Raw genomic sequence first — 13,541 nt, 5'->3', positions numbered from 1 at the left:
TGTATAGGCGGTCATATTGGGGTGATATAAACACCGAGTCCTTTTTTTCCAATTTAACAACAAAAACGGTGGACCAATTGGAACGGTTTTCAAACAGACCGCAACTTGACGTTGGAGTGCGGTCCCCCCGCCCACCAAATTGATTGACAGCTGCGTAACATGTCCCGTTAGTCACGTGTATAATCAGATCAACAAGAGAAGAGTGCAAAGTAACCGGGAAAAAAAAAGGTCTGGTCAGTTCACTAGGATCATCAATCGTCATCAAATGTGATCAAGAGTGAGTTTCACAAGTTTAAAATGTTTTAAAACAGTGCAGGTGTTTAATGAATTACAGTGATTTACTTCAGCTTTACTTCATCAGTACAGCCGCGTGTCAGAACAATTATGAAAGAAGACGCTTCAATCCCGCTTTGTGGATGTTAAATGAGGTTTATTTTGGACATTAACATAACAGATACCCATACAACAGTGAAGATTAGCCTGTATCCTGTCACATATGGATGCTAAAAGAGTGCAAAGCTAAACGCGATGTCTGTATGTTTGTGCGTATTGTGTCCGTGCTGGGTATGTGTCTGTGTGTGTGCACGTAAACTTTGTAACGACATAGGCAATGTAACTTAACACAGCAAATGCATCAAATAATCATGGGTAAAGTTCTTACTGTAGTATTTCTCACAAACGCAACGTGAGATCTGCTTACTTTATGTCTGTTTGTTATCTGACGCAGCCAAGGGAGGAGATAAAGGCACGCAGAAAGGCACATAGAAACAATGGGCGGGGAGGACTAGCCTTAAAGGCACAGAACAGCAAAACCGCCACCAGGGCAAAAATGTATAAAACAGAATCTTATAAAAAGTATAATAAAAAATCTGAAGGATGTTTTGAGCTGAAACTTTACAGACACATTCTGAAGACACAAATGATTCATTATAAATTAAAAAAAAGGGGTAACCTAGGGGCCCTTTAAGTATGCTGATGATTTGGTTTTAGTTTTTCTGCCAAACAGACAAGAACAGCCTGACTAACGCGTGAAACATTTTGAGTGCTGTACATCAAGTTCCGAATTGTTGGGTGAACAATTCCTAAATCTAAACTACAAACTAGAGCTGCATGATCATAAAAAAGTGTGATATTGTAATATTTTATTTTTCTGCTGTAAATTTAATGATTTGAATACAGTTTTACAAGATTGTTTGAATAGCTCTATTTGACCATTTTAGGGAGTCTAACAGTGTTCAAGTACAGAAATGTAATAATCACAATGCAAAAAAATGCTTTTCTTACTATTGTTTCTAGTCCAAATATCAAAAAGATAGACCAAGCACAAATATTGTTTAGTTTTCACCATCCGAGGAAATAAATGAAAATTAGCAGTTTATTTATTTATTTTTTTGCATGTTTTAAGGAAATTATCTGCCAGTGGGCTAAGTGAAATAATCTTGATTAGACTTTAAAATGTAGATATTTGGACTGAAAACAAGGTAAAAAATTTAAGTAAGAATTATAATTATTATTATTATTATTATTATTATTATTATTTTATTTTTTTTGCATGAATCCTAAAATTCCAGTATAAATACATTGATTAAATACAATTTTGTTGCTCCTGGTCAACTATAATTCAGACTGGACATTGCATTGTGACTATTGCAGATGGGAACATTGCGAAATCAATGCTGAAACGAAATATTGTGCTGCCCTACAACAGCATACACAGCACAACAGCAGTGTTGTGAAAAATTAACATTCTATGGTGAAATGTTCTTCTTTTATTACACTTTAACAATTTCATTTATTACTGTGCTCAAATTTTTAGCAGCCATTAATCTTTAGCATCATATGATTTTCCAGAATTCATTCTAATAGAAGATTTTTCAACACATTTCTAATCATAATAGTTTAATAAGTAATTTCCAATAACTGATTTATTTTATCTTTGCCATGATGACAGTAAATAATATTTGACTAGATATTTTTCAAGACAATTCTATACTTAACATGACATTTAAAAGCTTACCTAGGTTAATTAGGTTAACTAGGCAGGTTAAAGGAATTAGGCAAGTTATTGTGTAACAATGGTTTATTCTTTAGACTATCGAAAAAAATATAGCTTAAAGGGGCTAATAATTTTGACCTTAAAATGTTTATTAAAAAATTAAAAACTGCTTTTATTCTAGCCGAAATAAAACAAATAAGTCTTTCTCCAGAAGAAAAAAATATTATCAGACATACTGTAAAAAATTTCCTTACTCTGTTAAACATAATTTGCGAAATAAAAATAAATAAATAAATAAAGATTTCAAAAAGAGTATAATAATTCTGATTTCAACTATAGTTTCCAGCATGTCAGAAATAAAAGATACAAAACCTGCCACTAGGGCAGAACCTTTTGAAATGATACACTTTATTATCCTTAAGGTACTAATGTGGACCTTTCAGGTACAAAGGTGTTCAAATTAAAAATATATCTATACTGCTCCAGTGGCAAGATATGCATCTTTATTTCTGAGACTGCTTGTAACATTTGCAATTTATCAATACTGATAACAATGTCGAAATGTCTATGTGGGACAATACAATTCCCAGAACTGCATTCTTTAAAAAAATGTTACAAGTTTAAGTTAAAAATACTTAAAAAACTCACTGATTTAACATAAAATTCAATGTATTGTGCCCAAGAAAAATTCTTTTACATTTTATAGGTTAAAACTGTACTATATTGGACCTTTACTAATTAACAGATTAGCATAACTATTTTAAGATCCGTACCTGCATTTATTGATTGAAAAAAATAAACATTCTCTTTGCAAAAAATCATTAAAAAGGTGTAAAGCTGCTTTCAGCACCACACACACATTCTTCAGTGCTGGCTCTTTTATCAGTCAAACAGTATTTTTGTCCATTTCCTTTTCACTGAGCCACACAGTAAGGGAATTCAATCTCCAGAGCTTTACTGCCATAGGAGAGGCGGCTGTGATTTTGCGAAGGGATTGAGAGGGGGAAGCTCAGAGGGAACTGTGATCAAGATGACAAATTCACTGAGGGGGATGTGGACTCATCCAGAGCTCGAGAGCAGAGCTGTGGCTCAAAGCAGAAGATGATAGTCAGCACAGCAAATTAAGCTGCAAGGGCAGCGGACATAAGGACTGAGCATTGTGCCATTACAGAGCACCGATAAGCCTTCAGCTACTGCTAGCAGCAGAAAAGAAAAGCAAATAAATAGCAGTTCACTGTGTATGCAATACTCTGGAACACTGTTACTCTCTAACTAATGCCAACATGCTTATCCTGTAGATTTTATCCAGGTGCTTCATCTCATTGCAATTTGTAAAAAAAAAAAAAAAATGTGCAGGTGCCTACTTCAGTAGTTAAAAAGAAGCTAATTAATTAAGCCGTTACTCTTTCTACACCTAAAGAGAAAATAGAGGCTTGGAGAATCATCTTGCAATAACTCTCAGATACAAAAGAACCAAAGAAGTCTTTGATACCTGGAGGCAAAAGAAAAAAATCTGTTTACATTCATCTCAGTGGTATCGACTGGACTTCCGTCTGTCAACTGAAAGCTAACGTCAACAGTCAGGCCTTGAGGCTTTAAACGGACCCCTGCCCCAACCATACATTAAACAGCACCATACTGCCATCGCTATTAGGCTGATCACCAGATTTAAAAGAGAAATTAATGAAAGGAGCCACAGAGCGTAGAGGCTAGGTTTCAGTAATTAAAGCATCAATGTCACCCTGTATGAGAAAAAGCTGAGCTCAGCACCTTCTTGTCAGCAGAAGAGGAAGGGGAGGGGAGGGGAAGAGCATCACTTTGGGTGCTTTCACACCTGGCTCATTTGCTACAAAAGCTCTGTTCATTTGGACATGTGAACACAGTATTCACGCTCATCATAACCATACCAAAACAATCAGGCCAAGATTGCCTGAATGAGGTAGTCTCAGCCAGCTTGGAAACAAACTCTGGACCAGTTTGCTTATGATGAGAAATCAATCCAATCCAATGGACCAGGCTTTATTACAATGTATAATAAGTTATTACAGACAATGCTTGAAAACAGAATGAATCATTGAATAACCTAAAACCAAAGTGATATGCCTGAACTAAATTTTGCCAGAAGAACAAGCCTAAGAACAACTGTCTAAAAGACATAACATTCAGATGAAGCCTTGATTCTTGCTTAAAATAATATTAAATCACAATACAACAACAACAGTAGCAAAGAAAGCAACAATAAGCACATAGAACTACAGTTTTATCCATTCTGAGTGTTGATCCTGAAACAAACAGCAGTATCCTAGAACATGAACAGGTGCGCTCTTGACCAATGACATGACAGTTCACCTGCACCTGACAAATCCTAGTCCTTTTAGCCATTCTGTAACAGTTTCAAAACAAATCAAACAATGCACAGGTGTGAAAACTTCTTCAAACCATTATGTGTGTGTTTTATATTTGCTTCTTTTACAACACTTGGCTCCACCTACTCACAGATCCAAAACCTTGGAGAACTGATCTTTCTCCACAAGGATTATTACCCTAATAAAACTAAAGACAATGTGAAGTAGCCGTTATGTACCAGGATGGAGCAGCACTAATAAAACGATAAGTTCAAAACAGGGATGGAGTACAATGCTATACAACAGTAACAGGAAACCTCTGGCTCTTTGACCAAAAATATGTGGCTCTCCAGCTGTCTCCCTTCAATAATATTTTACAGTTTAAAAAATTATAACTGTCACTAGAAATCAGTTTCCTATTTAAAACACAATTACAATTCCCTGTTTTTTGTAATATTTTTTTACAGCAAAACAAATAAGAACTCAGTTTACATTAAAAACGTTTTGACCAATGCATGTGTGCAGCACTGTGGACAAACTTGAATCGCAACACCAATAAAAAGAAAACGTTTTACATTTCTCTAGTAACCTCGCGAACATACATTCATGAGTGGTGATGCTGGGAAAAAAAATATCTATTTATTTATTTTAGCGTTGTTTAATACAGTATTATTTATAGTGGTAGTAATGTCACACACGCGCACACACACACACACGCACACGCGCGCACACACACACACAAACACACACACACAACACACACACACACACACACACACACACACACACACACACACACACACACACACACACACACACACACACACACACACACACACACACACACACACACACACACACACACACACACACACACACACACACACACACCTAAAAGAAATCAGAATTGGCTCTTTGCTAAAAAGGTTCCAGACACCTGCTATATGGTATTATATATCATATAATAAATAAAAAAAAATGATAAAAAGCTCAATTTCTGCAGGCTGCAATACAATTAATCAAAATTCCATCCCTAAACTACTTCATATTTGGCAACTTTAAGGGTGCTTTCACACCTACACTTTTGTTTCGGAACCTGTCTCGTTTGCCCAGTTAGCGTGGTACGTTTGGCATATGTGAACAGGGCAATCGCGATCTGTTCCGCGCCAAAGTAATCGCTCCGAGACCGCCTGAGTGAGGTGGTCTTGGCTCGATTGAAACGAACCCTGGAGCGGTTCGATTGCAGTGAGAAAGCGATCCGATCCGAGCGCGGTTATATCACAGTGTTTTATGGATATGTAATAGGCTTACGGCTATATGAAGAGAGAATTATGATTAGGGCGGGAAGTTTCACGAGTCTCCGGATGCCCGCAAACGAGTGATGATCTCCCGGTAATCTCGCGTCTCCCTCACAGTCCTCAAATAGGCATCGTCGCGCACCCTTCTCACCCCTCCCCACCGCATCTCTCCTCAGACACGTTGCAAGCTTGCGCACCTTGTCAATCACCACCAAACCACCACCTCTCCTGACAGCTGAGCGGGACGCTGCAAAATAAACCCTGACACTCTGACAAATGTGAGGAGAGTTTACTCACATGTGACTTGTTTTAGCTCTTTTGGTCCAATTAGAAACTTTGCAGTGTGAAAGCGAACCGCTCCAAGAGCAAAGAGCAACAATGTAACAATTTTAATCTCTGTTTCGGAACAACTGAATCGATTCACAGGTGTGAAAACACCCTAAATTTAATGTACCTACTGTACATCAAAAAAGACTGCTACATAAAGTGTACTTGCGTTCATGTAGCAGTGTAAAACATTGGTGTTGCTATATTTAGGTGGGATAAGGTTAAGTAAAATACACTTGTGTTTTGTGTAGGTCAGGGGTGGGAATGAAGGGGTATATTATTCACCTCAATACCACGGCTGAGGGGATTTCCTTGAGCAAGGCACCGAACCTACAACTGCTCCACGGGCAGCCTACTGTTTGTGGTGTGTGTTCGCAGGTGTAAGTCACTTTGTACAAAAGCATCTGCTAAATGCATAAATGTGTGCATAAAACAAATACAGTGCTCAGCATATATAAGTACACCCCTCACAAATCTCTCTTTTAAATTCATATTTTTATAGTCAGCTATACAATATTATTTTGTGCACATACATTAGATTAGTCAGTACTGAAATCAAATCTGGAGCATATCTAACAAAATAACTTATGATAATGGTCCAAAAACTACTACAGACAAATGTATATGTTCTAGAAAAATATTAAATACAAAAAAGAGAAAAAAAAAATCAAGAAAAGAAAAAAAAAAAAGAAAAATTAGTTTTTGTAAATTGTGATTTTTTTATGCAATATTTTGCTGAATTTGATTGTATTATCTTTAAATTTCTAAATATGCTTGGTGACTAAAATATTATTTTAATACAAAAAAATTTGTTTAAATCTGTTTTGTTTAAATGCATCAAAATATATTGTCTATATTCACTTTAAAATGGATAAAAATATTAATTTTTAAAATGGGCTGTACTCAATTATGCTGAGCGCTGTACATGAATAAGTATTGTACTGTGGTATTTTAATGTGACAAATAACCAGTATAACATTTAGAATAGGCTTTATACATAAATGATGCCATTTTAGAGTTAGCACATTAGAGAACACTGAGAGCAACATATCTGTAACCTCAAAAATGTGTTTATTCCATTTTGCTGACATTTATAATTCAGCTCCAGTAGTCTTTCTACAAGCTTTATTCCACTGATGATCTGATAAAACATTTACTAGAATAATTAATAATTTAAAAAAAGAATGTGGCTGATCTTTGTTTCACCATAAACAACATAAAGAGCGAAAGGCCCTGTTCATTCATGACACCATTTCTGATCCGAGACAGAAAACCTGTTACATCATTGACAACTATTTAATAGTAACCTTGTGTTTAGAACATTTATATTCCAAACTACACACATCACAAATATCTAAGTATATTACTCCAATCAAGCACTCTATTTATTTTTCCTACTCCACTCAGGCAGGACACATGCTTCCCAGGTTGTCATCCGAGCAACTGAACATGAGATGAATGGGAGTTGTAATGGCTGGCTCTCTCCTAGGACAGACCACACAGTAAAAGTGAACTGTAATGTACAATAGAGTGCGAGTGTCTTTGTGTACATATTGACACACTGGGTCTCCACCTTTGATATACAGAGCATGAGAATAGTGGCATTCTCAGAAGAGAGCAGATCCTGTTTCTAAACCCATGACATGTAAACTAGGTATAAAATGACAAAGTAAAGGAGAATTAAATGAGCAAATTAATAAATAAAAAACATGGTAGGAAAAATGTGTTTCCATTACCAGATTTGGAGAGTAATTTAACCTTAAGGTGTTTTAGAGAATGAAGCAGAGACTTATTTTGTATACTTATTCTTTCATACTTATAATTTAGTAGGACTGGGGTTGTCAGAACAGCATTCAGGCTGACAGGGGTGCATTTTTGCAATGCACGGAGAAGAGCAATTACACAACAGTTTTCAACTGTGATAGTTAAAATCCTCATTTACACACTAACTAGGTTTACATGGACATCATTAATCTAATTATTTGCCTGAATCAGATGTAAACAATAATAAGATTAAGGTGTTAAATGAGTTGCTTTTTGAATGTTCATTTCATGATCCCGTTTTATATGTTATAGCAAATAATTCCATTGACGTCATTGTGTCATCACGCTATCCATATTTCCTTCGAAATTTCATGTTATTTCATGCGTTTTATTTTTAAATTGTCAACTTTAACTGCAGTTTGGCACTTTCACTTTCATTCAGGAACATTTTCTACATGCCCCTGTGACGAACGAGATATTGGATGAGAGTATAAACTGCTGGAAGGGTGTTGTTTTAATGGAATTCAATACAGTACACCGTATTGAAAAAAAAAAAAACTTTCGCGGTGTGTGTGTGTGTGTGTGTGTGTGTGTATGCCTGTGGTCCTTTACTGAGTTGATAGGTACAGTGAAGTGTCAAACAGCCATGTGTGTTTGAAATATGTGGCGAAAAGTCCTGCATGATGGTAATAGTTTGACTGCAGTGTTTACATCTCTGTACTGCACTTCAATAATGTGACGAAAATCAGCATAATTCTCATGTCTTAATTGGATTTCTTAAGTTCGGTTATGACTATAGTCAGATTAAGATAATCAAAAATTGCTGTTTACATGTTAATCAGAGTATTGTATTAACTGCTTTAAAATCTGATTATTGGAGTCCATGTAAATGTACTTAAAGACACAGTGCGGCTTTTACTTTTTGGAATAATAATACTGCTTGGTTTGTTGAATCAGACTACTAAAACAACTCAAGGGTTCATTTTGAAAAAGTCTGACATTACTGCCTCAATCATGAGATGTTGAATAGTGCAGATCAGATAGCAATTTCCGAATTCATTTATGCCTAAACAAACTAAACTAAGAGAGAAGAGTGTGAAAACCACCTTCGTTTATAGAAGTGAGAAAATAGACAGCAGCTTTATTCAGACAACAGGATGCGAGTAAAAATATAGTAATGAGTGCAAATAAACCATAACATGATAGAAGATATTCAATTTTCCATACAATTTAGATTTCTGAGATGGCAAAGCTTCATGGTGCCTCATAAAATACAATTACTGCTGTATGCAATGAATGTGAAAGGGTAATAATCTATAAAGAGGCCTGTGTGAGCAATATACCAAATGTTAGTTGCAGCACAGAATCAATCTATAAAGGTACAGGCCAACTAAATGCACATGGAATATCAATGTTCATGTCTAGTTCAAATTCCAGTTAGACAAAACCGAGGCAGAAATCGATCTTCTGAAACGGTGACATCTTCTACATCCTCTCTTAACACAATCACCAAAATGTTACATTTCTTTTAAGGCAGCAACTAATGATTATTTGATAATAATTTTTCTGGGCAAGTATTTTTTCAATTGACTGATTTGCAAGTTGCAACTCAACAGATCCAGCATGACTGTCCTGAAGTTAGTAAAACATTTCAACAAAACCACTTTATACTAATTTACTTGATGAAGAGAATTTTACTAGACAAGCAGATATTCAGCCATCTGTAACACAAACATGTTTTCTTGTAGGACTTGGGGTTCAGAATTTTTCCAGCAGCTGGTTCTTTAGCAGCCAATGGATAACAGCATTTGATGAAAATGAATTTCAATATCAATAATTATCGATTTGTTGTTGCAGGCCTAATTCATTTACTTTAAACAATAGAGAAAAAATGACAATGAAAAGGCAATAGAGTTTTAGAAATGGTCTGCATGCTATTTAATTTACTTTAAAAATGCAAATTCAAGATGAATATTCATTAAATGTCAACAAAAATAACAAACTGCCTTGTATCACAAATTGCTGGCAGCTAGCTCTCTGCAACTCTCACATGATTGCCCACTGAAGCTTATGCTGTGTTTACACCAGACGAGGAACGTGCAGATAAATTGCGCTATTCGCACGTAAATAGACGCGTGAACATTTTAGTTTACTTGCTTCATTTGCGTGTCAAAATCCACTTCATTCGCACGTCAAATTCACTTCACAACAGACGTTGATTTACGTCATGGGCAGGGCTTCTGTCTGCCCGGTGACTCTAGCTTTGTTGCTAGATGGCTAACATGAATTTTATTGAGAAAATAACTGTGTTTATGTGCTTTATGAAGGCTGAAAAACAGCATTGATTCGTTTGGAGCAGTGTCTGAGTCCACTAGATCCTTTCAGAGGTGCACCCAGCTTTGTGAGCTCATAAATTCCTCCAGAAACTTAACCTGGATGATGGAAGTATTCAGCGGTGCTTCTGATTGAGCCGAGCCCAGTTTGATGAATTGTTGTTGGTGTGTGCAGGAGGATTTTTCCCCGAGACACTATTAACAGACGCTACATCATAATCACACCCCCACAAGAGCAAGCTCCTGATTGGTTAACAAGATGCGAATGTCCGTTGAAGTTCAGATTTTTGAACTCGAGCGGTTCGCTTGATTCATGAGTCAAACACACAAAATGCTCAATTCGAGCCGCGTCATTCGCACCACAGGATGTCTATTCGTGCCTTTGCATTGACTTAACATGTAAATCAGCTTCTTTCGCGTCTGGTGTGAACGCAGCATAAACAGGGCTGCGCCCGGTCAGTACCTGGATGGGAGATGGGAACATGGGAAAGCTAGGTTGCTGCTGGAAGTGGTGTTAGCGAGACCAGCAGGGGGCGCCCAACCTGTGGTCTGTGTGGGTCCTAATGCCCCAGCATAGTGACTCTATACTGCTCAGTGAGTGTCGTCTTTCGGATGAGACATTAAACCAAGGTCCCGACTCTCTGTGGTCGTTAAAAACCCCAGGATGTCCTTCGAAAAAGAGTAGGGGTTTAACCCCGGCATCCTGTCCAAATCTGCCCACTGGCCTCGGTCTATCATGGCCTCCTAACTATCCCCATATCATAACTGGCTTCATCACTGTTTCCTTGCCACCAATCAACTGGTGTGGTGTGCAATCTGGTGCTAAATGGCTGCCATCGTGTCATCCAGGTGGATGCTGCACACTGGTGGTGGTTGAGGAGATTCCCTCCACTGTGTAAAGCACTTTGAGTGCCCAGAAAAGCGCTATATACATGTAAGAAATGATTATTGTATCTCTGGGGCCTGTACCATGTAGCTTGATTAGCTAGTTAGGTTTCAGTATAGCTTGCACCAATTCTAGATTTTTGGTGCCATTAAGGTAGGTCAGCTTTAATCGTTCTTTGTCACCATGGTATTTTATGCTACATGGATAACCCTCTCTCGGACAGATTATGTTCTGGTTTACAGATCACGAACCAAGATTCAACCAATCAACTGTGAACAAAGTGACACATCTCTGAAGCAATAAAGCAACTACTCCTAATAACTCTTGCTTCAAATTGAAAGTCCCTATATAGTAAAACACTTTTAAAGATAAAATAATTTTATTTAAATGAAGGTTATTTATTATAAATACATTAGATTTTTTTTAAATGATTAAATCCGGGCATAATCCATTCATCACAAAAGCAATTTTAGTTTAATAACCAATGAGAATATTTATATATCAAGTTAAATATATAGACATTTTATACAGTTTACAGAAAGCTATATTTTTAAAACATTACACATGAGCTTAGATTACTCAGGTTCTATTTACCTGTACATAGTATAGAATTTGCTTTCTTTCAGCTCTTCTCTTTAATGGATAGCTCTTTTCTTCTTACTGTAAACAAACCCATTATCCTTGCTTGTGAATTCTGCTTACTCTCTTACAAAATGTCAATCAAATTTATGTTTCAAGGTACGTGGTCGGCTGTTTGCGACTGGTGGCCTGCCTTCAAGTGCACATGCTCACAAATTCAGGTTCAACGCCTGAGTTAAAAGAGAGTTTCACAGTACCAAGCCTGATTGCACTGGTTTGGTTTTGTCAACTCAAAACTAATCCTGTAATCCTGAGTGTGTTCAGCCACCATCACAGTACAGGCCTCTGGTAATCACGGTCTTAGACAATTATGTGGATATAATATCAAGAACAAAGAGCATGACAGAGGTCTGTACGTGAAGAGTCTGAGATGTGGAGGCTTGTGGGGGGTCCCAGTGCCCTGGGCACACAGATGGGTCTGACCATGAGCTCTCAGCTGTGTCACACAACCACAGGGAAGCCTAAGGCTTGAATCCATAAAGAGCAACATGACAGGATGCCCTCTGTCCTGTCAACTCACATTTTTAATATTCTGAGGTTGACAGTAAATATTTACAATACATAATATAAAAATAGATATTTTATCCATGACTTAAATATTGTTCATTTTAAACATCTGTGGACATCTATTTTTTCTTGAATATGGGAATCTTCTGTATATTCTGATTTTACTGAAGGTACAAATGCACAGCAAAACTCTGTTTCTGTCAGTCTTGCACCCTGCTGTCTGGACACGACACACAGAGGCAAAACAGCCTTATCTGCAGACACAACTAGTAGAACACGCACAAAGAGCAAATATCAGCAAACTACCATCAGAAAAATAAAGCTTTGGAAAGATCTGCATTTGAATGGACTGTGTGTGTCTGTGTGGGACAAGCTAACAAAACAAAAAAAAACGGTCAATGAAATTAATCTTCCATACTTCTAGTAGAACTAAAGCTATCTGTGAAATGGAATACACCTGAAACAAAACACCCGACTGCACAACACACAACCAGCTAAACAACTCTGCTTGAATTAACCAAGTAACACGAATTTAAAAAAGAAAAGAAAAATAATCTCCAAACAGGCAAAGGACTGAACAAATAGACATGCCGGATGTGAACGATTATAAAAGAGCGATCGTCATGGTTACATGGTTAAAGAGTAGACAAGGGCAGAGCCATACAGAGTCAAATTTTTCTAACCACATATCCATGAAAAAGATAATCACATGCAACTTGTGATCTGATAAGAGCCTTTCAGTAGTAAACTCACCATAATGACATGGCCTCAAGCTAAATGAAAAACACTGCATTCACTAAGCAAAGACGTTTTTGCGATTTTTAAAATACATTTTTACTGAATTAAATGTATATAAGGAGAGGCACAGCAGCTCAGTGGTTAGCACTATCGCCTCACAGCAAGAAGGTCATTGGTTCAAGACTCAACTATGTAAGTTGGCATTTCTGTGTGGAGTTTGTTGTTTTCCCCGTGTTTACGTTGGTTTCTTCCAGGTGCTCCGGTTTCCCTGACAGTCCAAAGTCATGTGCTATAGGTGAATTGAATAAACTAAATTGGCCGTAGTGTATGTGTGTGTGCATGTGAGAGTGTATGGGTGTTTCCCAGTACTGTGATGCAGCTGAAAGGGCATCTGCTGCGTGAAACATTTGCTGGATAAGTTGCAATATGAATATTAGAAATTAGTTATTAAAACTATTATGTTTAGAAATGCGTTAGAAATCTCCGTAAACAGAAATTGGGGGGGGCAGGTGGCTAATTGATTAGGGGGGCTAATAATTCTGACTTTAACTGTATATATGCATTATATATATATATATATATATATATATATATATATATATATATATACATACATATGTATATACATACATCTTTGATTAGTGAATGCATGAAAGTTCTTAACGTGCTAAGACTTTGAGCATTTATTTTTTTACAGAAGGAAATAAG

The 13,541-nt window shown here is 36.8% G+C and overlaps 1 protein-coding gene across 2 annotated transcripts in view; it reads right to left on the bottom strand.

Annotated features, from left to right (window-relative positions):
- The window catches only part of golm2 (golgi membrane protein 2), a 29,800-nt gene that overhangs the window by 14,511 nt on the left and 1,748 nt on the right, over positions 1–13,541 (bottom strand). The window lies entirely within an intron of this gene.

The sequence above is a fragment of the Danio rerio genome, chromosome 7, assembly GCF_052040795.2.
Source record: "Danio rerio strain M-AB ecotype USA chromosome 7, GRCz13ab, whole genome shotgun sequence".
Taxonomy (NCBI): Eukaryota; Metazoa; Chordata; class Actinopteri; order Cypriniformes; family Danionidae; genus Danio; species Danio rerio.
This window is presented reverse-complemented; position numbering and strand designations above follow the sequence as displayed.